General features: G+C 37.7%; 1 protein-coding gene across 1 annotated transcript in view; it reads right to left on the minus strand.

Moving 5' to 3' along the window:
- Positions 1-27,201, minus strand: part of LOC127622257 (mannosyl-oligosaccharide 1,2-alpha-mannosidase IA-like) — a 145,570-nt gene that overhangs the window by 48,003 nt on the left and 70,366 nt on the right. The window lies entirely within an intron of this gene.

Genomic DNA, 27,201 nt, shown 5'->3' on the forward strand with positions numbered 1-27,201 from the left:
AAATGGCATTTTTTTTTTCAAAAATACTTAAAGCGGTGACTAACATATTCTCTTTTGTGGCATTGTATTTTTTCCCTGAGGTCCACCTATAATATTAGTTAATTAATTTTGAATTAATTTTACACTTATTTCTGACACTACACTAAAAGCGCTCTACTTAAGAGATCAGAGGACTCTTCTCAACCACCAACAGTGTGCAGCACCCACCTGGACGATGCGACGGCAGACATAGTGCACCAGTACTCACCACACATCAGCTATTTGACAAGGTTTCTCGCACCAAAACCGGCACATCTGCATGAGCATTTTCAACCCTCTTTCTGACCCTTACATACACCGTGTCCTAACCAGTCTGTCCATAATAAACGGGAAACTCCAGTGCAGTGCAACACAATCAAAGCCATTGAAGGAATATTCCAGGTTTAATACAAGTTAAGCTCGATCGACAGCATTTGTGGAATTATGTTGATAACCACAAATTAATTTGGACTTGTCCTTCTTTTTCTGAAAACAAACAAAATCAAACGCTAAAGTTTGGGTTCTAGGGAGGCACTTACAATGGAACTGAATGGGGCTGAATCTTAAATGGTAAAATACTGCCTTTTTTAAAAGTATAGCCACAAGACGTAAACAATATGCGTGTTAACATTATTTTATTGTGATTAAATCGCTTACTAACCTTTTCTGTGTAATGTTATAGCCAATTTTGCAACTTCGTTACATGACGATGTAATGTCAACAAACCCTAAAACGACTGTAAAAATTACAATATAAACAACTTTACAGCTCAAATAATACACAAGTTTTAACAGAAGAATTCATGTAATTGTTTTTATAAAATTCTAAGGTTCACATTTCTGCCTTCAGACTCTCGATAAATTGGCCCCATTCATTTCCATTGCAAGTGCCTCAATGTAACCTCACATTTATTTTTTTATCCCCTTTTTTTGGAATTTGGAATGCCCAATCCCCACTACTTAGTAGGTCCTTGTGGTGGTGCGTTTGCTCACCTCAATCCGGGTGGCAGAAAACAAGTCTCAGTTGCCTCCGCTTCTGAGACAGTCAGTCCACGCATCTCATCACGTGGCAGGCTGTGCATGACACCGCGGCGACTCACAGCATGTGGAGGCTCATGCTACTCTCCGCGATCCAAGAACAACTTACCACTTGCCCCACTGGGAGCGAGACCGACTAATTGCGACCACGAGGAGGTTACCCCATGTGACTCTACCCTCTCTATCAACTGGGCTAATTTGGATGCTTAGGAGCATGTACCACAACAAGTTAGCCGATTTTGTCTATTGGTTTGTTTGATAAACGTTAACCTTACCTGGGCACGCCCTGGATTCGAACTCGCAACTCCAGGGGTGGTAGTCAGCGTCAATACTCGCTGAGCTACCAAGGCCACCTTTCAAATTAGCTTTTTTAAAGAAAACGAGTGATCAGTATAAATACATTTTTGTGATAATCAACATTATGCCAAAAATGCTGTCGACTGAGCTTAACTTGTATAGAACAAAGAATATTACTTTAAGAGAATACTTGATGTCTATTGTACTGTTATGCTGAGCGGGTGTTTGGACAAATGAAAATTCACTGTGGGTGGGGCTATGTATGCTAAAATATATTTACTCTTGCCACTGGTTGTAATTCCTTCTGTATATATATATGGCCTCAGTTATGATTGGCTAACATCTACGTAGTGGCGTAGTTCCCACTGTCATTCATCAGGACATACCAAGTTGCTGAATACTGAATATGTAAATGTAGACGGTCGTATGTTAGCATGTTCAAAAACCTGTTTTCCATTATATGTCCCTTTTAAACAAATATTTATGATATACAATATGTGTTGTTCTGTGTTTAGCTCTCATTTTATCTCTGGAGGGTTATTTTGGCAAAGGAGATGCACAAAGCAGTCCCTGCAAAGCAAATCTGTCTCAGAGAGCCGGATTTGCTCATCCCTATTGTAATTCATCCTGTGTGTCAGAAAGCCCACAAAGCCATGGTCTCTTGAGAACAACCAGAACGGCATGTGAGAGTCTTTCAAAACATGAGAAAACAGAGCGCACTGGCAGAAATTGGACTTCAAACCAATGATGTGCCAAAATGTATGTGGCAATGAAATCACTGCACTATTTTACCACAGAAAAAAAAAGAATTCACATAAATGTGTTTAAATGAATAGAACAGTGAGGAGATATGATGGACCCTCATAACTTCAGATGTCACAATTAAAGCTACCAGGCTTGTGTTTTGAGTCTTGCAGCTGTGGCTGGCTTTATCCACAAACAACTAAAAATTCCACAGATATCTAAATATTTAGATATCTAAATGTGTTACTAATCATTAATACCACTCCTGAACTTGTCTACTGTGCAAAATGGAACATCTTTACCTCCAAGTGTGCTATTTGGTATGCATATTAAGGAGCAGGTCAACACCTCCAAGCTTTCATTGTTCTGTAGTGTTTTCCCCAGCGTCTAAACGGCCTAGATAAAATCTGTGTGTGCTTGTCCTTGGTATGTCAAACACAAGGTTAGCAGTAAACCTGTCCAAGTGAATTTACTTCTGAGTTTCTCCTGACTAGCACTCAGAGGAGTTCAGCAGGTTGCATGGTTGTACTGCCACCTCCACCAGATCAAAACAGCTTTTTTGGCAAGATTTGATCACTTTGATCAATGACTAATAAAACCCCTACACCTCAGAGTAAACAAAGCTGAGCAACTCTGATAAAAGTTATCAAACAAACTGACAACAATGTTCAATATATCAAAACAGATGAATGAGTATTGATTACTAAAATGTGCTCAGGATATATATACGGGGATTGACTTTTATTGATCTAAGTAGCAGGGCTCTATAATTTCCACGCTGCGGAAAACACAGCTGGAATCGTGGAATCCAGTCCGGAATTCATTATAAAATGCGGAATGTCATGGAATTATATATTTGGGATAAAATTAATGTATGAATGCACAATTAATTAAATTAAAATTGTGATATGTCCTGTAATTGTGATGAATAAACCACACAATGCTAAGATTTAATTTAAGAAATACAGACTACATGTGCTGCACGCTTCAAAGTGATTGTGCGAAGCCGGCTGCTCATAGACTGAAAACATCCCATCATTAGTATCACTCACGTTTTGTGTGTGTGTAGATGACAGAAACCAGAGCGCTCATGAACACTGAAGCAAGCAGGACATGCAGACTATAATGATTTATATAATAAAATCGCTTAATAAGCACATTAAGCTATATAGCGAACTATAGCAAAGCTGTTGTAAAAATGTACAAAAAGTGATTCATTTGGCTTTCTGCCAATATAGAAGCTTGATTACTACTGTTTACTAAATTGTAATATTCAATGTAGTAGTAGTAGTAATAATAATAAATCAATAATAACAACATTATATTCAAGAAATAGCTCACAAGCAAAAGTGCTAAAAGAAAATTATTCATCAATGCTTTAATTAATACTGTGATGCTCTAATGTGCTTTAATGTTGTGATTTGGATTGTGCTGTGAGGATCTGTATAGAAGCACTTACTTTAATAAATTAAAATAATGGTATGTTGAAAAATTATTGTTCTGTTTCCAGTTGATTAAAGTTCTCTGAATTCCTTTTTCATAGTTTTGTATGATAACATTTTATGAATCTTTAAAACACAGAAATCAGAAAAATATAAAACAGAAAACAAGAAATTTGGGTTTAGAATTCATTTAGAAAAAATAAATAAAACTGAATTCATAGGGCCCTATAGAAGTACAGAATTCTCACTATGACTGATTTACACCCCCTTAAGTTCACTTTTACAAACTAGTTAATTAGATTTTTATGTTTTTTTTAAAGACAATGTACAGTATGTAGTGCTTGTCTGTGCAAAACTCACTTCCACATCTCCATGGTGTACTTGTAGCTTGGGTGTAGCTTACTAGCCCAAATCAAAAGCGCCCAACCCATAATATTTTATTAATATTACTTAAACCCTAACCCCAAGTATGAGCAATAGCAATAGTGATGCTTGCCTTAGCAACTATTAAATTAAAAGTAGATTTGGGAACAAAGAACTGGTTCAGAACCGGTTCCACTTTAAAAAAATAAATAAATACCAGAACCATATTATTTCCATGACTTTCAGTTCTGGTAATGGTTCTCAAGTGTTACATTTTCAGCTGATGTTGATGAAATACTATAGTAAAACACACATTGTTTCCTACAGCGTAATTCTGCCCCTCTTCTGAATATACAGCGTGAAACTCACAGTGCGGCAAGTGTGGTCCGACTACCAAACAAATGACTCTAATGAGTCTGTTATTTTGAATCAACAGCACAAAATAAACAGCATGATCAGTGTAGTCTGATTCCAGAACAAACCACTCTAATGACCTCATCTTTTGAATCTACAGCATGAAACAAACAGCAGGATCACTGTCGTTATTTTCCCGGATTAATGTAGTTTTCCTGTGATGGATCTTTTGAATCTACAGTGCAAAACATACAGTGCTATTAATAGTACAATTCCTCAAACAAATGACTCTAATGAACTGATTCATTTATGAGCAGGTTATTTTGGGGAATCAAAAACACGTATACATCACTAAGAGCGGTTACTGAATTAATTTTACTGATGCACAAACAATGACTTTCATCATATCCAACTCAAAATAAAAAACAGTTCCTGTCTTGTCTAATGTACCATTAATGCTGTCTTTGTTATATTTGGCAACAGGCTGCTGAGGGCAGTAAATACAATAATAATTGCATGTCTTATTTCCAAATAATGAATTCTAAAAACTATACTAAAAGAATTGTTAATTGAACCATTAAGGAATCAAATTGTTAACAGAATTCTTATTTATAATTCCTTACAATTACCATCACAAATTAAAAGAAGAAAAAAAATAATAAAATGATCCATAGTAGCATTTAGAATAGATATAATACTGGATATATTGCAGGTTGTATATTGAAGTGTGTACACTGTACTGAAATGTGTATATTGCAATGTATATATGTCTTGTTGTAGTCATTGTAACGGTGTCTATCACTGTTGTGTCATATGTTGAGCAGATTTCATATGTGACCAAAAGAAATTCAAGCACCTCAATTGTACTGGAGAATTAAAGAGATTCTGATTCTGCTGTTAGTATGAAAATATATGCAGGGGAAAGAAGTAAAATTAGGTTAAACACACTACAAAACTTGAAGGTTACTCAAAAATGTCCTTTCCTGTGCCACTTTGAGCGGTGTAAGTGCAAGTGTGGGGCCTAAAGAGTGTGTCTATTTTTGCTGAGATTAAAATATGGCTAAATTAGAATAACAGTAAAGTTGTTGCATGCAAATTTGAGTATTTTTTTTAATAAAATCTAAATGTCTGTCTAAATGCTAATTTTAAGTCTACCATTAACATTAGGTTAGCACTGCACAAACAAATTTGGCAGCAAAGTCATCCTTGCAGTTTCTGAAACAATCGAGTTTAATGGTGCACAGCATTATTACAAAATGAGAGTGATGTTTCGATATTTCATTAAACAGAGTGAGTTTCTAGAGATACTTGTGGAAGCCAGATTTAGGCCTAAAAGATTAATTGCAGTGAAAGAGAAGCTATTATCAGATCATTCTGAGGTAAACCGGGCAGAATATCTCCCAAACAAAACAAGGTCAACCTGCATTACCAAATGAAAATCACAGCGGTCACAGCCTAGCTGAATTACTTTTAGAAAATTAAAGCCATTTTCTATTGCATTTTTTTAAATGTCATGAATTGCTTTAAACAACCAATCCATTATTATTTATTATTTCTTCTTTCATATAAATATACACACACACACTGAGCACTTTATTAGGAACTCTATGGTCCTAATAAAATGCCCAATGTGGTCTTCTGCTGTTGTTGCCCATCCGCCTCAAGGTTCCACGTGTTGTGCATTCTGAGACGCTATTCTGCTCACTACAATTGTACAGAGGGGTTATCTGAGTTACTGTAGTCTTTCTGTCAGCTCGAACCAGTCTGGTAATTCTCTATTGACCTCTCTCATCAACAAGCCATTTCCGTCCGCAAAACTGCCGCTCACTGAATGTTTTTTGTTTTTGGCACCATTCTGAGTAAACTCTAGATACTGTTGTGTGAGAAAATCCCAGTAGATCAGCAGTTATAGAAATACTCAAACCAGCCCATCTGTAACCAACAAACATACCACGGTCTAAATCACTGTGATCAAATTTTTTCCCCATTGTGATGATTGAGGTGAACAGCTCCTGACCCATACTTTTTTGTAAATTTACAAAGAACTAAAAAACAATATGATTGTCACACTTTGGACTGCAAATGGACTATAATATAAAACATTTTTTGGAAAGTACTTTTATTTATTTTATTTTTTTACACCTTTTTATTTTTTTTTACACCTTTTTAATTTAATTATTTTACATTTTTAAAACTGAACAAAATATAAAAAATTTGTACACATTAACAAGCCTCATGGCTGGGAAAGAGCTGTGAGCTATATAAAAGGACAACAAAATCCCTCTCTTTAGGCCCTTTCCCACTGCAGGTACTAAAGCCCATTTTAGGTGCTTTCCCCCAGGACTAGTACTATTCGTCGCTTTCGCTAATAAGGAACTATAGTTCTTTGAACTGTTTTCAGGGGATTTTTTGCTCCTACTCCAGAGTAGGTACTTTGGGGGCATATAGGGACAGTGGGAGGTGCTGCAGCCTGTGATTGCTCAAAAACATATGAGACACAAAGCATTAAGAAAGGAGGAGTTCACAACAGCCCCTAGTAAACAAGTCGCTAGCCTGCTACTCAGAACATTTTACAATTCCCTTAACAGAAATAAAATAAAACCAACAAAGTATACAAAGAGGATCCCCCGTTTCACGTGCGTGTGTGCGTGTGTGTGTGTGTGTGTGTGTGTGTGTGTGAGAGACTTAATTTCATCGCATCTGTTCTGTTCGTACTGTGTGACTATACAGAAAATAAAGTGATTTCTGGATTACTACATATAATTTTTCCTGGGATGACGGATATCAATAATCAGATGTTTATCGAGAGTGGGTAATTGATTTCTATTATACACTAAACCATCATGAAATCTAGTTTACATGAGGCAAATATTGCGTGCCTGTTACTGTGTGGTTAACTTGCATCAAGACCTATTTTTTAAGTCAATGAGTATTTCAGTACAATAATTTATGTTGAGTCGTAAAAGCCTTTATTGTAAAAGAATATGTTGATAAATAGGTTTATAGTGGTTTCAACATGTTGTCCACTAAATTCAGCGTGTGCTGCATATTAGTCTGACCACTCATCTCATCTCTAGAAGTGGCTTGGAGTTCCACATGCACAAATCACACACCCAGTTTAAACTGTAACCTGGAGACACAGACTGCATCCGAAAATAGAAAAAGTGGGCTGTATAAGGAGCTAGGATGAATTAAGGTGCTTTTTAAACTGTTCATAGAAAAAATCATTACATTTAGAGTTCCATTCATCCAAAAACACTGTCATTTAAACCATTAACTGATTGGGCAGCTGCCTACGTTTTCGGATACAGCCAAAGCTTATGTAAAACAGTCCTAACAAAAGTGTAACTACGATCCCAGCATCCTCCTTCTGTGTTGTTGACGTTGGTGTTGTTGTTACAGAATACGGGTTGTCCACTAATTGCAGGGTTGGTGGTTCGATTCCCGGCCCACACAAATCCACATGCCGAAGTGTCCTTGGGCAAGACACTGAACACCAAGTTGCTCCCAATGGCAGCTCTGCCGTTATTGGTGTGTGAGTGTGTGTGTGAATGAGATGCAGTGTAAAGAGCTTTGAATACCGCTAAGGTTAAAAAGGCACTATATAAGTGCAGACCATTTTTATAAGTGCAGACCATTATTTTAGTGCTACATCATGAGTATACCCTGATGCCTTTTTATGTTTGTGTGAGTGCCAATGAGCACAGTCTGTCTGTCTGTCTGTCTATCAATCTAATCTAGACAGTCTATCGCTCCATCTGTCTGTCTGTCTGTCCGTCCGTCCATTCATTCATTCATCCAATCTCTTTACACATTCTGCCTGTCTGTCTAGATAGATATGTAGAAAGACTATCAGACAGATGGTTAGACTTTCTGTCTAGACAGACAGAATGACTGCTCAGGAGCAGCCCAGTTAGAACAAAAACAATAGATGTTTGCATTTAACCATGGGGATTTCATCTCTTGCTCTTCCAGCACTGGAGAACAAGCAATGTTCTCATAAGACTGGTCTATATGAGCATGTTGGAAAGCAATTCCTTTGTCTTCACTCACGATCTTCCAGGAAAGCATTATAAAAGTGACGTATTGAAGATATGTAGAGAGAGGATTGCAGGACTGCACTTAATGAATAATGAGGTCTGTGGTATTTCCCCAAGGTTGGATCTTGAATCTGTGTGTGAGAGAACGATCCCTCATATGAACACAATTCGTAAATTACACCCAGAGCTCTGGCCAAAGGCTGCTCTGCAACAGCTTTCTTTTGGCCGTAATACAAGATGTGCTGTAATAATGGAGAAGGTGGCTCACATCTGGTTTGTGTGCAGTGCAAACCAGATGTATAACACACAAATCTCTCTGCTGTCTCTCAGTGCTGAAGCAGGAATGAGTCTTAAACACACCTTTTTTCCACATTCTTCAGTCTTAAAGTGATCGTTCACCATCATTTACAGTACTCACCCTCTTGTTGATTCACACCTATTTGGTTTTCTAATTTCAGTGGAACACAAAAGGAGATGTTAAGGAGAATGTATGGAAAAAAGATGCAGTGATAGTGAATGATGTCTAAGGGTGTCAGTCACTAACATTCTGCCAACCATCTCCTTTTATGTTCCACGAAACAAAGTCATAAATGTTAAGAACAGCATGATGGTGAGTAAATGATGACAGATTTTAACAACTAGCAATAGAGATACACAGAAAATAATTGTACTTCTGGTGGTTGGTTTACTTCTTTCTAATGTATTAATTCTGTATTAATGGCAGAGTTTGTTTGCAGGACATACAGTGGCGTGATAGACAGCTGAGGAATAATTGATTCCTCTAAGGCTGAGCAGGCTTCGTTTAATAGGACAGATATACGGTAACATGGGCCACTGTGCTTATAACACAACGAGATGAATGGGCAACCAGACATAAAGCAAAGCAGGCTTTATCAGTGACGGATCCTATTGCAGTTTTTTGAATGGGACACTGAAGACTCTTGAGTTCAGACACATTGAGTCAGCCTTGAGATTGTGACATATCATTCAAAGAGGTAGAAAAAGAAAATAAATTGAACTTGCAACAGAAAAGTGTACGATTAATAATACAGTACTAGTAAGCTAGAACGTACTGTGTATATTCAGCTATCTCTGTGATACGGTAACCATCACAACATTTCGTTTTCAAGGGCATGTTTGGGAATGATACACAGTGTAGACGTACCGCAGCTATTCAGATGAAAATGAGGAGATGGGAACAAGGAAGAGATGAATGGCATGAGATGACGGGGAAGAGAGACAGATGGAGAGAAGGCTTTCAGCATTGTGATGAAATGGGCCACTGAGACACACCTGTGCAAACTGATAAAGCTGAACAGCGAATGTAGAGCCATACTGACCTGAACGTCATCCTTTGCCATTTCAAAGGCAGAGCAGGATCTGTGGTAAGGCTGGGCGATATTGCTAAAAACTAAAATCTCTCTTGATATATTTAAGCGTCTTAACAATGTTAAATATACATTTTGATACTAATGTATTTGCTCAGAAATGGCTTGAAACGTTCTTTTGAATCAAAGGAACCAACATTTTAACCGAACTTTCATTATTGCCAAGTAGTTTAAATGCAAGAATTAAAATACAGAACAAATCTAGTAAAAATAATCAAGGCATGTTTTCCACTGATTTTCACTAAATGAAGTTAAGGAAGAATAGATTTAAAACACTTTCATTTATATGCACCAATATAACAATAAAAAGCAATAAATATTTTTCAAAAAAATTATAAATAAATTAGTATTTGTAAACGCCACATGGAGATTTCTGATGCATCACAGACTGGACTATTTAATAGTTTTTTTATTTCTGGAACCGGAATGCCGTGCTGAGGTGCAGCAATGCTGTTCCAGACACTTCCGCCCCAATTTAACCCTTGAGAAAAAGTGCTAAAACTGTTCTGTCTCTTTAAGAATAGTGGCAATTCAGCGAGGGTCTCTCAAAAGTGTTTTGTTTTCGCACGATTTAATGAGAGTGGAGTCGCACGGCTTCTGCACCGCAAGAGTGCTGAAAACGTGTGATTAGAAATACATGTTTCTTTTTTTGTTGTTTTTTCTCAAAAACTGGGAGTAAAAAACAGAAAGGGTATTTAAAAAAATCTGAGAATTGACCAGCTAGTTACTAATCACAGAAATTTTTAGGAGCAAAGCGCAACATTTGGTCACATTTACACACATTTTAGAGGGTTGTCGCATCAACCTCCATCTTGGGATTTGATAATCGATATCCGGAAAAGTACAAATAAATATTCCCCAACAAAGCTATTTCTACCCAGCCCTACTTTCCGTACAACATTTTTGCTTCTACATCAGAGACTCTATTTAAACATCTGTCATTGCACTCTAATACTAGCGAGTTGTGAGACTTATCCAATGATATGCTCTTTAGGAAACTTAATGGGCAAATAAAAAGCACATTTCATTCAATCATCACAAAATTCAATAATGTTACTTAATTTTATATTGTCAGCATTATCGGGAATAAATCATCAAAATTCAATATAATCACCTAGTCCAAACCCGTGGTGCAGTATTTCACAGGCTACTAGCAAACTAAAGTGCCATTGTGGTCAAATATATAAATATTTTCTATATTAAGTGATATATTTTAAAGCGGTAGAGTACCTTTAACAAAAGAGCATAATTGCAACAAATGCAAAGATACTATCAGTACTTGATATTAGTGTTGCACAGTATACCAGTACTAACAAAATATACCAATCCTAAAAAATTTTTACAATGGTACGATATCATCTTGTTGTTAATTTCAGTAACATATTAAAGTATGCTGCCATTAGCAAAATATAAGACTATTTGAAAATAATAATAAAAAAGGTCTTGAGTGTGATGATTAAACAGCAGAAGGATGTCATTTAATACATTGCGCGCCACAGAAAGAATGAGAGGCTCTGCTCTGTCATCTCCTTCACACACACAGGCACACACACACACACACACACACACACGCACACACACTACTGCTTGATGTGTCTGTAAAATTCTGTGTAGTATTAATAATACTCATAACAATAATATAATATGAAATAGTTATATTATTAGTATTATTATCTGTAAGCAATATCACATAAGCAAGTGTACTGAATATCAGCATGTTGTGATTCAGCCATGCAGCCTCAGGTAATAAGATTGTTTTCATTTAATGTTTTCATGAAAATTTTTATTTGTATTGAGTATTGAGTTAGTATCAATACAGAGGTACCAGTGTTGGTATCGTGCCGAAGCCACAATTTTGGAATCGGAGCAACCCAACCTTATATGCTGACCTTTACTCAAAGGCTGCCACAAATGGCACACTTGGATCACTCTCATCAGATAATAAAGTGGTTTGAAACCGCAGGGATCAGACAGAGAGTCACAGAGACACAGGAAGAGAGGAAGGATTGCTTTGTGTACACCTGTCAAAACACACTGTGAAAAGGCTTTCATTCCCCTTCCCTTTCTTTTGTCTTGCTTGGATAAATTCTAACATGAATGTTTGAAAGAATGCTCGTCAAAGCCCTGGTGAAAACCAGCTTTTGCTGATTGGCTACCTTTACACCCTTGACTTATTCAGCCCTAAAACCATAAACCATCCTTCTAAAATGTAAAAGTAAACTTCCAAGCTTATCAATCCCAATGCAATTGCAATAATATCGACTTGTGCATTTTAAAATTATGATCTCTGGTTCAAACATCATGGAAACCTACTTAGAAAAAATTTTCTCTCTGACTTAGTGACCTTGGCTTGCTTATCTACACTAACTGAGCACTTCATTAGGAAAAACTGTACACTACTTATTCATGTGAAAATCTAATCAGCCAATCGTGTGGCAGCAGTGCAATGCATAAAATCATGCAAATATGGGTCAGGAGATTCAGTTAATGTTCACATCAAACATCAGAATGGGGAAAAATGTGATCTCAGGGATTTGGACCGTGGCATGATTGATGCTGCAAGATGGGGTGGTTTGAGTATTTCTGTAACTCCTGATCTCCTGAGATTTTCACACACAACAGTATCATTTGAATGGTGCCAAAACCTAAATTCTTTCTCAACGTTGATGAGAGGTCAACAGAGAATAGACAGACTGATTCGAGCTGACAGAAAGGCTACAGTAACTCAAGATAACCACTCTGCACAATTGTAGTGAGCAGAATAGCATCTCAGATGCTATGGATGGGCTACAACAGCAGAAGACCACATCTAGCACCTTTTTTAGGACCATAGAGTTCCTAATAATGTGCTCAGTGAGTGTAAATTTCCTGTGATGGCTGTCCATCTTTGCCTTTCAGTGATCAAAATAGGCTCATGAAAATGAAATCAGGATTTCTTATGCGGACACACCTTGCATAAATACAACTTTGTACTATCAGGATGAACAAATGCTGCAGAGCACAGGAACAAACATACCCTCAGATTATAATACTATAATACAAAAGATGCATCCAAACTATATAGGGTATAGCTCTTAACCGATAATTCAGCTTGTGCCCTGAGTTAAAAGGTTGTATTAATCGTGCTTACTAACAATAAAGAGGACAAAATCATTTTTGGAATATACCTAATATACCTCTAAATTACATTCACTGAATTAAAGGGGAAAAAAAACACTTCATTAAGTTTCATTCAGTAAAGAAATTCACTGCAAAAAAATCCTCTTGTTATCAAATGCTTTGTCTTGTTTTCCATTTAAAATAGTCTAAAAATCCTTAAAACAAGATATTTAATTGAGAAGCAACATCTAAGATATTTAGACTTGCTTAAAGAGAATGTATATTAAATATAAGTATATTTACTTCAGCAGTTATATACGGTAGAATAATTTTCTTTTATCTGAGAATGTTTTTTTTTATTTTAGGTTTTTTCCTCATGGTTGCTATAATGTGTGCTATAACGCATTTTTTTTTCTTCTGCCATATAGCTGCTAAAGTAAATTTAAATGTAGCTGTGTATTGCCAATTTTCTTCACGATAAGAATTGCACATTGACATATATTACGATTCAATCAAGCCATCACGTTATAATCTAGCTGCATTAAGCGTGTGTGCTCGAGGGATGAGCATTCCTGCGACAGAGTGTATCTCAGCTGGGTGCAGCTTCAATCTCTCCCCCTTAGATCGGAACATTTGTGTAACTCATAGAAGAGGGGCTGACCGCAGAGAGAAATGCTAGTTTCTCATGTTACGTTAAATGAGATCAAACGACTATTCGACAATGAACACTTTTGTTGACAACTTTTTATTGTTGAAGTTGTCGATAACGTCGACTAATCATTTCAGCCCTAAAACAAAGTAATACACAATCTGATGTGTGGTAATACACAATCTGATGAGAAAAGTCAGTAACCTTTTAAGGGAGGCAGACAAAGAACAAAATAGAGTTCCGTTAACAACTATGTGGGTAAATAATTTACAGCTGTGCTTGAATTTCACTGGTGCCCTGCTGCTGGTTTGTGCAGTACTTTGGGCAATACGATTTTGTGGTAGAAGAAAGCTTTTTGAGTGTGCCCAAATGTCAGGGATTTGATACACTTTTGGACAAGTTCAGAACAAAAACAAAGATTTCCACAAAAAAAACAACAATATACTAAGCTTTTACTGTAAAGCAGGGCTATTCAACTGGTGGCTCGTGTGACAAATCCTGCCTATTTTAAATTTTGAGTGGCCCATGTGAGGTTGTCAGTTGTCTTTGGGACTGTTTACGTCCCAAACGTTCGTACTTTTTTTCAGTTGTTCACCTATTCAAACCTCGGGACTCTGATACTGAGGTCACCAGAACCTGCTGGATCCAGCTCCATTCCTGCTTCATGTTGGACTCCACTGCTACCTGTTGCTGTGTGATGATGACTAATAGCATCCAGTGCCAGCCAAACATCACTTGCAAACATTTTGGGTAGCCTTCCACAATCTTCTCACAATAAGTTGCTGGAATTTTGGCCCTTTCCTCAAGACAGAACTGGTGTAACTGAGTCAGGTTTGTAAGCCTCCTGGCTTGCACACACTTTTTCAGTTCTGCATAAAAATTTTCTATCGGACTGAGGGTCAGTGCTTTGTTAGAGAAGAAAGATAAAGAACTGGCTCATTAGAATGATTCTTTCGGGAATCAAACTATATCGGAAGCGCTGTATGTTTTGGGCTGTGGATTCAAAAGAGCCGGCTTGATATCAGAAATCAAATACACTTTTAGAACTGTGTGTTTTACGCTGTAGAGTCAGTTAGAGAGCAACACTGCTGCAGAAATGCACTGCTGGAAATACTGTCAGACTATTTCAGGGCACTATTCCAGCCACATTGGTGGATAATGCACGAAGATCATCCGATTCCGGTATAAAAAAAAAAAAGAAACCAGTACTGAACAAGAACCGGTTCTCAGTTCCCAAACCTGCTAAAGGCTTGAAATAATTTTCTGACATTTTTCAAGTTGCTTAAAGGCACAGTTAACTTAGTATTTGTAAACTTCTGACCCACTGGAATTGTGATTTAGTCAATTAAAAGTTAAATCTGTCTGTAAACAATTGTTGGAAAAATTAATCATGTCATGCACAAGGTAGATGTTCTAAACAACTTGCCAAAACTATAATTTGCTAATATGAAATATGTGGAGAGGTTAATAAATGAGTTTTAATGACTTCAACTTAAGTGTATGTAAACTTCTGACTTCAACTGTATATACTATGCTATGACACTTCTGCAAATGTGTTCAATGTTCAACTGTTCAATGCAATCAACACTATGTCTGACTCTAACAAACAAAACAGCCTCACTTGGTTAAATAAATGAAAAATCTGCAAAAAAAAAAGAAAAAAAAAAGAAGTAAAATAATGCAGAAATTGATTGAGTGAAGGGGCCTAATATAAACAAAAGTTGACAAAAAGGTGATATAGAGAAGGTAATAATTTTACAAACACAGTAAATATTATATGTAGTGTACTACTTACCTTTTGGTAAATGTCAATAGAGCAATTATGACAGCGCAACTATGGTAACTAAGAAGCTATGAAGATCTGTTTCTTAAACTGATCAAGCTGTAATAAACCTTTCGAAACTTCCACTGACGTGTGACCCCTTCTACATAAACCAATTTTCACCTTGTCAGAGTATTACATGGTGCAAAAAGTCAGGTAGGATATAAACACAGGAAGCAAATTTCCTGGCTATGGGAAGGAATGTAAAGTAGTTGCGTAAGATTGGACAATGAAGTTTGGGCTTCAGTTGTCTTGCTTGGGATGTGGTTATAACAAACAGATTGCAACAGTAATCATGCTTAACCTAAATACGGCATGGTGTATCTGAAAATACCACGGCCTATTAACGCAGGAGATTATGCCAGTGGTTTCTAATGGCCTGGACTCAGTAATCCAATTATGCAAGTCTAGGACTAAATAGCCAGGGCTAAAGCAACAGAAAATGGCTGAATGGATCTTTTAGGAGACAGGAAGTAGAGCTGCATGTGTCTAGTGCCTTTCTATATTTTTTGACGCAAATTAAGATTTTTGGTATTATGACTATAAGATGGTGTGTTACGACGTTACGACGCATAACAGACATGGTCAGAAACAGATAGCTGTAAAGAACTTGCCTTGCTGAAGGCGACAGAGGTGCTGTGACAAATGGGGCCAACTTTGGGGGGAAAACAATTCAGTTGCCTTCACCAAAACAAACACCCCAGTGTGCTGACAGCCGCAATGAGCCTGAGGGGGCAAATCTTCCAAGCACTGAGTCATGTATAATAAGCGCTAAGAGGCAGATATAAACAATAAACGAGAATCTCACTGTGTGAGAGCCAAATTCGACATGTTCAAATGAGGGATTTGGCCAACTAGGAGCGATTTGCTTCTCCGCCTCGATCAGCACAGGCTCATGTCCAATCATACAACTGTAGAGCAAGGAGAGTCAGGCCAAATGCTCAGAATGCAAACCCTTCACCACGCAACATCTCCAGAAACCCACCTGCAGATCTATGTGTTTTGAGTGATATTGGATGCCAACAGGTTGTTGAGACAGGAGACATTAAAGGATTTCTGTCTATTTACTCTCATGTCGTTCCAAACCCGTATGGATCAATGAAACACAAAAGGAGAATTTGGAAATATCAGCTTGTTTCCATAATATGACAGTGAATACTGACCACTGGCTGTCAAGCTTCATAAAGGGCTACAAACATAAGAAAAGGACCATAAAAGTAGTTCATAAGACTCATAATGATATTATAGTTCAATCAGTTGAACTATAGTTACTGTTGTAAAACTGTGGTACATTGTTTTAGTTTTTTTATGATTTTACTACAAATACCATAATTCAACTTTTTGTAAGAGATGGATAAAGCTATTTTTTACTTATTGCGAAGAGGAAAATTATTTCAGAAACTACATTTCCTCCCTGCACTGTCCAAATTGTATTTTATTTTTTTGCAAATATTGTATCTTTAGGGGTACAACAGCTTGTAGCTTGTACCCTTTGCATGTCAGTCGGAATGCATTTGTACCCTATCTGTCCCTAAAGAATGTACAGTGGGTGCACCTTTGAAGGTGCTGCCCCAGTGAAAAGCTGTTGTACCCCTAAAGGTAAAATGTTATCAAATGTTTCTGATAGTTTGTCCTCTAAGGGGCTCCATCTGAGGGCGAGTAATTAATAAAAATAACAGTGTCCAAAATCACCTGTAAAGCATATGAAAATAAAGCCCAAACAGATGGAAAATAATTTCATGAAAGAGTCAAGTGGCCCCTTATTTCTGATTGCATTTGTGTGGTATAGTGTGAAATTGCAGCTTAGTAAAGCTTGTTTGAGCCTCATCCAGCTCAACTGTGAGGCTGAAACGAGTCTGATTCTTCCATCATTCACTCCCAGCAGCTTGGTATGACCTTAAACCCCAACACTGCTGCCAGTAGAGCAGAATTTCAACAACACGGCACGTAAAGCAATGGAGCAAGCGTTGCACCAACCCATTTTTAGCAATCACAGTAATGCACATCACATAAAATAAGGGATATAAAAAACAAAGAACTTCATCAGTTTGAAATGGAGTCATTTACATTATCTGTGAAGCTGGGCGGTGTTGCACCATTTCTCGTATGAAAACTAAAGGGGCCAGATGTGGGAGCAGATTTGCCAATGCAAATTTTGCCCTTATCAGTGTGAAGGCTCTTGAGGTCAAGTGGCTTGATGGACAAGCCGTTTGAGGAGAGGGTAAACGAAGGATTAGAGCATACAGATGAAGCGGGGCTTCATTTCCCTCACCGAAAGCAACTCCATTTGTCACTTTAATGGATTTTCGGTTTATAGTCAAGGACACACGCAGTGTTCCCAACTCTACTCGTAGTTATTTAGAGAGTGGCACCATTTTTCTTCCTTTAGTATCAGTCAATAAAGTTTTCCTCTTATTACTGGGTAATATGAAGTAATGACTATGCTTTTTCCCTGGAGCAAGCTATTATTTAACATGCTTTACATTAACAGGATAATCAGCCCTGATAAAGGTAGTGATTTGGTGTTCACCACCACAGGTCTTGTTTAACTAATCTAATAAACTGATCCAAGTCATAGAAGGTTCTCGAAGTAAAGCTCCAGTGCTCAAAGTCTATAAATAGTTCCCAAAAATAAATAATGAGGTTTAAAATGCCTTCATGTTAGATAGGATTTCTACAATTAAAGTTGTACAAATGTAATTTTCGGATTAAATTAATCTCAAACTGCAAGAACTAACATGTACTGAACACCAAAAACTGTGAAGCAGCAGATTCACACCAATACCCTGATACCCAAAATCAGCTTTTCAAAAACGCGGTTTATCTGAAATCACCAGATTATTCTCTGCTCACTGGATAAACTGGTAATGACCACACATGTTGTTGACTTATAGAATAATCGATGTAGGATATTGCATGTAAACACATTCATTCTCTATTATATCTATCTAACAAAGAAGAAGAAGCCCAAGTTAAAGTAATTTATATCACTTATTGTCACATTTTCTATAAATTCCATTTCTAAATCATAACAGCTGATGTGATATGTTGTCTCAGAAATAAGTGGATGCAAAATGATGGCAAAAGCTTAACAAATCAATCTGCATACCTCCAATATTAGGCTAGCAATTAAAAATTCAGAAAATGTCCAATTCAAATCAATGCTAATTAACAATGACAGATAACCTAATTAGGAATTCCCATGACTGACAAGAGGTAGCCTTTGAGCCTAAGAGATGAGCCTGGAATCTGATGAAGTCCAGGGAGGCCAGTGGAGTCTTTTCTTTGTCAGTTCAGCTCTCTGTGCTGATAGCCCTGCCTCTCACTGCAAATGTACCAGAAACTGATGGAAACACAAAGCCCTGGAGTAGCTTCCTCTTGAGATTTCTGCTTGTTCTTTCTTCTCTCCCTGCCAGGCTCTTAACTGCATAATTCAAAAAAATAGACCATTCCTGTCGTAGAGTTATGAGTCTAATATGTTTTCACAGCACTCCGATGCTCTATACATTGAAAGAGAAGTAATTTTCTGAAAGTATGACCACTGTTTTACATTTCAAAAATTCGAAAACACTGAGCTGAATATAAAGAAAGTAACTCGGGGGGGGGGGTGAAGTAGATGAATTGGCCTTGCTTTTAATAGAAGGAAAAGTTGGTCTATTGGAGGCCGTGAGAGAGCGAGAGAGAGAGGAAGCTGTGAGTAATCTGTGCAAATGTACTGGAAAAAAAATTAAATAATAATTGGCTGGCTGGCTTTGCTAAAGAACAATGGTGTCTGTTATAACAATGATAAACTACTCAACCAAGCTCACAACATTAACAGCACAAACAGGCCATTATGTGGGTGAAACACTCCAATGTACCTGGTCATTATCTGATTAAATCTCAAGTCTCAAGTGGTACTCTGCTCTCCTTAACAATCTACACAATTCAAAGTGGTAAAAGACATGCACTGATAACAAGTGATGAGGAATGAGGAAAGAACAGTAGCACTGACACCTTATCCTAACCAGACGTGACGCAATAAGATTCCAGCGACAAGCTTTCTGTCTGTCAACACTAGAAGAAGCGACACCACAATATTTATTCACTAAAATTGATTTTTTTTAAATGACAATAAAATCAGAACAGTCAGATGGAACAGTTTGTTTACTGAACGCAACTCATTTGTGACAGAGCGAGACTGAAGATACTGAGACCTCAAGCACAACTTTTGATTGGAGTATGATACCCTCAGACAAAATGTGGTTCTTATGATCCAGCTAGTGAGATGCCAGCTTTATTAAAATGTTATGAGAAGGATTTTAGACCCATTTGTTGACTGGGCTGCCCAATGCAACTTCGCAGAAATAGAAACAGTTTCAAAAATAGAATGCCCTGTCACTCGTCAAGTGTCACGGCTGGTTATAGTAGGAACAAAACTCTGTTTAACATTTAAAGGATGGACAGGAATGCAAAATTTTAATTTTAATGTGTAAAATTGGATTTCTGAAAGCAAACTGAACCTGCCTGTATGGAATTATCATTGGTCAAGAGATGCATGCAAAGTGTGTTGCAGAAAAAGTAAAAATTCAGAACTTGTGTTTATTTGACGGAGCACCACAAATAGGGATGTCGTGATTAAGTGACTTCACAATTAACCGCGATCAAAAAGGTCACGATTATTAAACCGTAAGAAGTTGGAAGCTACGGCTAAAAACCGGAAAAAGCAACCGTGTTGTCTATTTAAAAAATTTACTGAAAATTAGTCTTTCGGTGTGGGTCTAACTACTTTCGCTGCACGTGTGTCCTGCCCTCTGCCTGGCTGGTCTGTGAGGCTGTTACTATGGTAACGGAGTTCGCGAGGTGATTGTCTAGGTAATGTGGGGTGAATCTCTCAAAATGATCAGCGTGATTAGGCTTGGGCGATGTCCCCTAAATTGGCAGTTGACGATGTTGACAGTAAAACATTGCGATGGACGATGATATCGTCGAGTGGGGCGGGCGGGGTTATATAATTTCATATAATTTTCAAAAATGATATGACAAATTATAATTTCGTTATTTTACTAACCCAACTAATGACTCGTCGGCGCTTTATCAGTAGGTTGCACGACACGTGAAGCATTTTATTTTAGCTTTCACTTAAGAAGAGTTGTGCACTTTTTATTTTAATATATCTCTTTACATAAATACTATTTTCCACTTAAAAACTATAATTTCGTTATTTTACTATCCCAACTGACTCATCCGCGCTTTCCAATAGGTTGCACGTAAGGGGGAAAAATATTTCTTCCACTTAAGAAGAGTTGTGCACTTTTAAGCACTTTTTATTTTAATATATCTCTTTACACAAAAACTATAATTTCGTTATTTTACTAGCCCAACTAATTAGTAGCCTACTCATCCGGGCTTTTTAATATATTGCGCCTAAGAAAAAAAAGTTGTCTTTGGGCAGCCTTCTTGCGAAGAGTGCAGCCACAGCCACGCTCACTGATGAGCAAAAGGTCGAGGCAGAAATGACCATGTACCTGCAGGAAATGGCCATAGATGGGGAAGAGGACGACAAAATGTTTCCGTTCATTGCAAGATTAGCACGGAAATATCTGTGCATATGTGCTACCAGTACTCCATCAGAGCGGGTCTTCAGCAGAGCGGGTAGTGTAGTTACTCCAATCCGCAGCTTATTAAAACCAGATAAAGTGAATATGTTGGTATTTCTGGCCAGAAACATCGAAATTAAAACATGGTCTATGGTGAAAGATATTAGACTTCTTTACGCATTTTTCGCCATCCGTTGCGGAGCTATTCGATTTTGCATATTATTTTTTAAACGTTCATTTGTGTAGTTCATATGACCACTTTACAATATTTCAATAACATAATTTATTTTGTAGCCTGTGCTGAAGTTAATTGTGCTGCTAATTATAAGTGAAATGTTAATGCAGAGTTTCGGTCTGAGTCCCGTTTTCTTGTTCTTTATTTGTTGTTCTTCTATGTTTTAATAAATGTGTGTTATTCATATTCAACTTGTTTCTTTCATTTGATTTGACATTATGGATTTATGGCCAAGGAAATTTTTCTTTAAAAGTATTAACCAGACGAAAGTTATTTGACGTTCGCTGGTCTGGGTTGATCTTAAACTGCCGCTTCAGTGTATATGTGACAATGAGCAAGATTTTCTGAGACACTACAACTACTAATAATTAATTAGTAAAGGCTTAAAATAAAATATTTTAATCTAAATGTACAGTGTAAGACATGTAAAAAAATGACAAGAAGCTAACAATGTCAAGATCAATATTTGTGTAGCCTGCCTGACACGGTATTTTCACAGACTAACACGTCACGTCTCTGGCATATACTTAAAATAGCATATATGCATTAGTTATATTCTCAATTTAAATTTACAGAGCAATCCCTGCAAAGTTTTTAGGTTAAATATAGAAGAGACTAGGATTAGTAAGTCACACTAGCAAGACTCGCAAAAGGGGGCGTGGCATCACGATGGTGGCTCTACATCGTGATGTTGGTCAGCCATCACGATGGACGATGATATCGTCCATCGGCACAACCCTAAGCGTGATCTCCCGGAGTTGTATCCACCGAGGAAGCGAAATAAATTAGCTATTTTGGAGCATCTAAAAAATGACACAGGAGTTCTTGAAGATGGGTATCGACTATGCAAAACGTGCAGACGAAAAGTGCCAGCAAAAGCGGTGAAAACATCTAATATGTTCCAGCACCTGAGGGATCACCATCCAGAGATTCATGCCCAGATGAAGGTAATAATTTTACAAACACAGTAAATATTATATGTAGTGTACTACTTACCTTTTGGTAAATGTCAAACACTGAGTTGAAACTGTGTAAATTCGAAGAGTTGTTTATTTTAAGTTTAAAAGAGGAGGGGTTCAGCTTTATATTGTGAATGCGTTGCCTCCAAATGGTTTTTCCTCCTTGAATAAGATTTCAGTGAGTTTAAAAGTGCTGTGATTATCCTATGATCATTAGATTACTGAATGAAGAAAGAAGGTTCTCCTAGCCTGCCACCGTTTTATTTTAAACGTATGGTTTAATTTTTTTTTAAAAACAATAAAAAATTGTTTAATTACTCTCAATTGGTGTAATCATCAAAAACAAAAAAAGTATTAAAATACTTTTCTTGCACCTATAATACACGTGTGTATAGAAAACGTAATAATTAATTAAAAAAATCGAATAAAAAAATCAGACACATGAAATGCATTTTAGATCCGTACAAGAATAAATTAGTGTCACATCATTGACCTACATAATAAAATAGGGATGTCCCAATATCATTTTTTTGGAGAATGAGTATGAGTACCGATACTTCCATTTTGGTACTCGCCTATATAAAGTCCAATACCTATTTTTTGTTTTAGGATTGTACTCTCACTTTATAAAAATACATTGAAAAAGTAGGCTTGTGAATCATCAGATTTCAATGATCTTAATTAGCCTAGTGTTTCACAACATGATATATACTGTATTTACTCCATGTCAATCAAAGCCAGGTGTACAGCTTCAAGAAAGAACAAAGCACTTCCAGAGGAGTGAATTTTACTTTAAACTGGGTCCTACTTTAACTGGACACTCTGAAAAAGGGAAGAGTTGCATGATGAGAGGTAAGAAATCTAATGGTGCTACGGTTGAGACAGAAGTGCTCAAACTGAGAGATGAATAAGTGACAGCTTGAGTTCTTTGCACTTTCACATCTAATTCACCATCAAAGACTGCCAGAGGAGAGTCGGATCAAGATTGTGGACCAGAATACCTGCACTTATCGCCACTTATCACCTGCGCTTATGGTTTGAGGGTATTGTGAGAGGCATTCTGGGGCTTTGGGCTGCCTTACAAAGACTTTACAAGCTTTTAAGTTTCAAAAGAATACTTCAGAGACCTTTTTGTAGTCAGGTTCGATGTTTATTCCCCATCTAAAATATGCATAGAATAACTATTTTCAGTGGCGCCTCCAGGAATTTTTAAATGGTGTGGCCAAAGGGGAACAGTAAAGTATGTATTAGTGCTGGGCAATTAATGAAATTTTATTTTCAATTACGATTTTGGCTTCCAACGATTATGAAAACAAGACAATTGCGATAAAACGATTATTGTGACACATTTGGTGAAAAATCAGAAACTAGTATTTCTCTGTGCAGACAGCGCCGCATCTGAATTGCGTGAAGTGACCGGGGAAGAGATTGAATCTTCTCCTGGCTGATGCACACTCTGGCACGGGGATGTTCATCACTTACACACATTTGCTGCAGCTAGATTACAATGCGATGGCTTGTGATGTAGTGAATCATAATATATGTGTCACATTCACTGTGTATCTTATCATGAAGAAATCGGCGATACGCATGTTTATTAAGAAGACAAAGTTTTGGGAGTTTTTTGTGAGTTAAAGATGGATCGAAGTGAACATAAATGTGAGAGAGTGTAGACTTAGCCCATTATACAATGGTTATAATTGATAACCATTGTAGTCTTTCTTTGCTTTATAAAAGACGTTTTATTTGGTTTTCAGAGTTTTGATAACTTACGTTAATATTTTCTGATTAATCTGTTTATTTTTCTTGCCAAGTTTTTTATACATAAGTATACATTTATGTCTATAAAGCCCTTATTTGCACTTTTTTGTAAAGACTTGAAATATTATTTAAATACTCTTTGTACCTCCAACAACTCCAAAGCATTGAAAACCATTGCACTAAGTAATGAATATAATGTCTTGGCATTATTGTAAAATATATCTGTAGTACTGTGTACTATGTGGCTTGTTTAAAAAAAAAAAAAAAAAAAAAAAAAAAAAAAAGGTCTGACGCAGGTGTACACTGACGGGTCCTTAAACAAGCCCTCATAATAAATCTCGAACTGATTGACTAATTCACTTGTGAAATGGATTGCTGTGAACTGCATGTCAATGACTGACTTATGATCAGTAATATGGTAGTAAACAATACATTGTATTCTAAAGACGCTTTTTGAATTGTCTTATCAATGATTAAAGCTGCGTACACACTGCCAGCGACTTTGTCGCTGCAGGTCGCCAGTGGCTGGCGGTGAAGTCGCTAGTGGGCGTTCCCAATACTGTTTGCCTAGTAACGTTTATAAATGACATTCACGGATGTCAATCCATTGCTCTTGACAGCAAATCGCTTCTTGGCGCTAAAAGCAAACATTTTGGAGGGAAAAGACTAAATAGAAATGTAATCAGTACATAAAATGCTTTATATCAAAGATGAATGAGAAACAAGGCGTGCTGTTTGCCATAGCGGCTGTTTATCTGCGGCGAAAATGCAAATGCCGGTGTGTCTGGGTCCATAAAATCACAGCGATCTCAGATACACCTTTCCACTAGGGCTGGGACAACGCGTCGACGTCATCGATGACGTCGACGCAAAAAATACGTTGACGCAATATATGCGCGTCGATTTGTCGGACCCAAAACAAAGATGGCGGCACCGGCAAGTAGTAGCAACACGAGTGGCTCCTCAGACTATCAGAAGTGCAAGGCGGCATGCACTCGTTCCTCTAAAGTATAGGAATTCTTTAATTTAAAAGGAAACAATTCCGTGATATGTCGTCTTTGCAAAATGGAGATGGCCTTCCATTCTAGCACCACGGCAATGCACCAGCACCTGAAGAGGCGCCACCCGGTTGCAGCTGCAGATGACAGAGCACCGTAAGTTTTTTTTCAACTCCCCACTTTGCACTCGATGTTGGAGTAGGCTATAATACGTTGTCGACACCTAAAGTTTTCGCTTATAGCTATTAATAATGCGCTTGTAGCTATGAATGTCGTGAAAAATACATAGAGGACACTGACAATGCGCTGACAGACAGGACCAAGCAGGTAACATTTAATAAAGTCTCAACTTTCAAATTTGGTCATTCAAAGAATATTAAACCATAAATAGGCCTACTATTTTGTGGCTCTTTAATGTGTCATGACAGATTGCCTCAGTTAAAGCTGCTTGTGAACCGATCATCTTTTCCTTGGTTAATTTATAGCATCAAATAGGCTAAACATGAATGTAGCCTACATCAGAAGGACTGTTGTTTTAACCGCAGAAAGATGTCAGTACAGTAGCCTACAATCCAATATTCAAATTCAAATCCACCGACGTTAATCTTCTCTCTCCTGACTACTTTGTCGGACAAAAATGGAGTATTATGATTGATTGATCAGATCGCCAGTCAATCAAACTCCCGGCAAATGTTTTTTTTTTTTACATTTTATACACCCCCACCCCGATGAAACCGGTATTACCGGTGTTGTCACAAGTCGATTAATCGAATCGAAATCGAATCGGACTGAAAAAACGAATCGTTAGATTAATCGATGCATCAAAAAAATAATCGCTAGATTAAAGGGTAACTAAACCCTAAACCAACTTTTTTTTGTTAATGATCTGTAAGAATGGGGCTTTATTAGTACTGGTCATTGATTCAAGTAATTTTTTTGACATTTGTGTATAAAGTGTTTTAATTCTACAATATATGGTGTAAAAACGTCTGAGTGCTGCCCTCTTCAGGTTGAACGGTGGCTACTGCAGTTGAATTTTCCTATTGGCTGTTTGCGGTACTTCGTGACGTAAGCGGTTACAGCTGACGTAAGCAGGTTCCAGCTCACCACGCCCTTGGTACGAGCTACCACGCCCATGGCAGTATAAAAACCATCTCGTTTCGTCAAAACCACTGTAGCGAGTCAGGAGTTGGAATTGTGAGTATTGAAAACGATCAGGATAGAGTATTTTAGCATCTATTTAGCATAGAATTTATATAGTTATTTAGATTATTTCGTGTAGCCTAGGTAGTTAATTAGCATATTTGTTAGTGTAGTATTGTTAGAAGCATAGTTAGTTGTAGCATAGTATTAAGGTCAGTTAGGATAGCTTCAAGTTAGCGTAGATTATCTGTATTTAGTACAGTGGTCAGGATGGTACGTAGGTGTAATGTTGCTGGTTGCAACAGCACTGCTGGACTGTATTGCTTTCCATATAGACTTGGAAATTAGGCTCAGGGGTTGCACGTCCTTGTTCTGGAAGACCGCGAGTTCCGCCTAGAGCTGTAGGAGTGTGCAAACTGCATTTTACGCGGGATTGCTTCTCCAACGCAATGGAGGTGGAAATGGGCTTCTCCAAACAGCTCAGCTGAAAAGCTGACGCAGTGCCAAACGCTGCTCCTCCTGCATGGACTCCACCACCTCAGCGGCATCTTGAGGTGAGTGATCATATATATTTGAATCACAATTTATGGTTAGGCTAAAGTTAATCCTCTGGGGCCGACAAACGCACGTTCAGCGATGCGGGAGTGTTAAACGTATTGCACCCTTATACATTGTATTACGGTATTGACTACCTGTATAGTTTTATTTGGAGGTATATGGTTTTGTACATGATGACGTTACGCTTTACGTCACATTCTTCTAAGTTGAGAGAACAGCTAACTGATGTTATGTTCAAGTGAAGCTTGCTAAATAAAAATCCTGCTAAAAGGATAAACATCACTGAACAGCGTTGCGTTTGTTTTTCCTGCAGGCGAGTGAAGGTGAATGCGCACTCGGATACTCAACAGGGAGTTAAAACCGCAGTTTGAGCCAGCGGCTCGAATTGATATGGCTCCGGCCCTGTGTCCACAGACAATTCACCCTCCTCCACTTCAGGTGAAGGTGGGGGAGAAAGGTCCTCGACTTCAAAAGACCGCTCCGTGGCAAAGCTACTTGCGTCACTCCAGTCACTCTCCATTTTAAAGTCTGACAGCAGCTGTCAATTAATCTGTCACTACGGGTCTCAGGTGCACGCCCCCAACCCCCCCCCCCCGCTCATCCCCGCCCTTGGTTCGTCCCCTCTATCCCCGCTGGGGTCTTCCCACTTTTCGAGCATTTTTCAAATATTGCTAGTGGGTGGAGTCAGACTCTGAGCAGGGGTTTAGTTACCCTT

This window comes from Xyrauchen texanus, chromosome 28 (assembly GCF_025860055.1).
Source record: "Xyrauchen texanus isolate HMW12.3.18 chromosome 28, RBS_HiC_50CHRs, whole genome shotgun sequence".
Taxonomy (NCBI): domain Eukaryota; kingdom Metazoa; phylum Chordata; class Actinopteri; order Cypriniformes; family Catostomidae; genus Xyrauchen; species Xyrauchen texanus.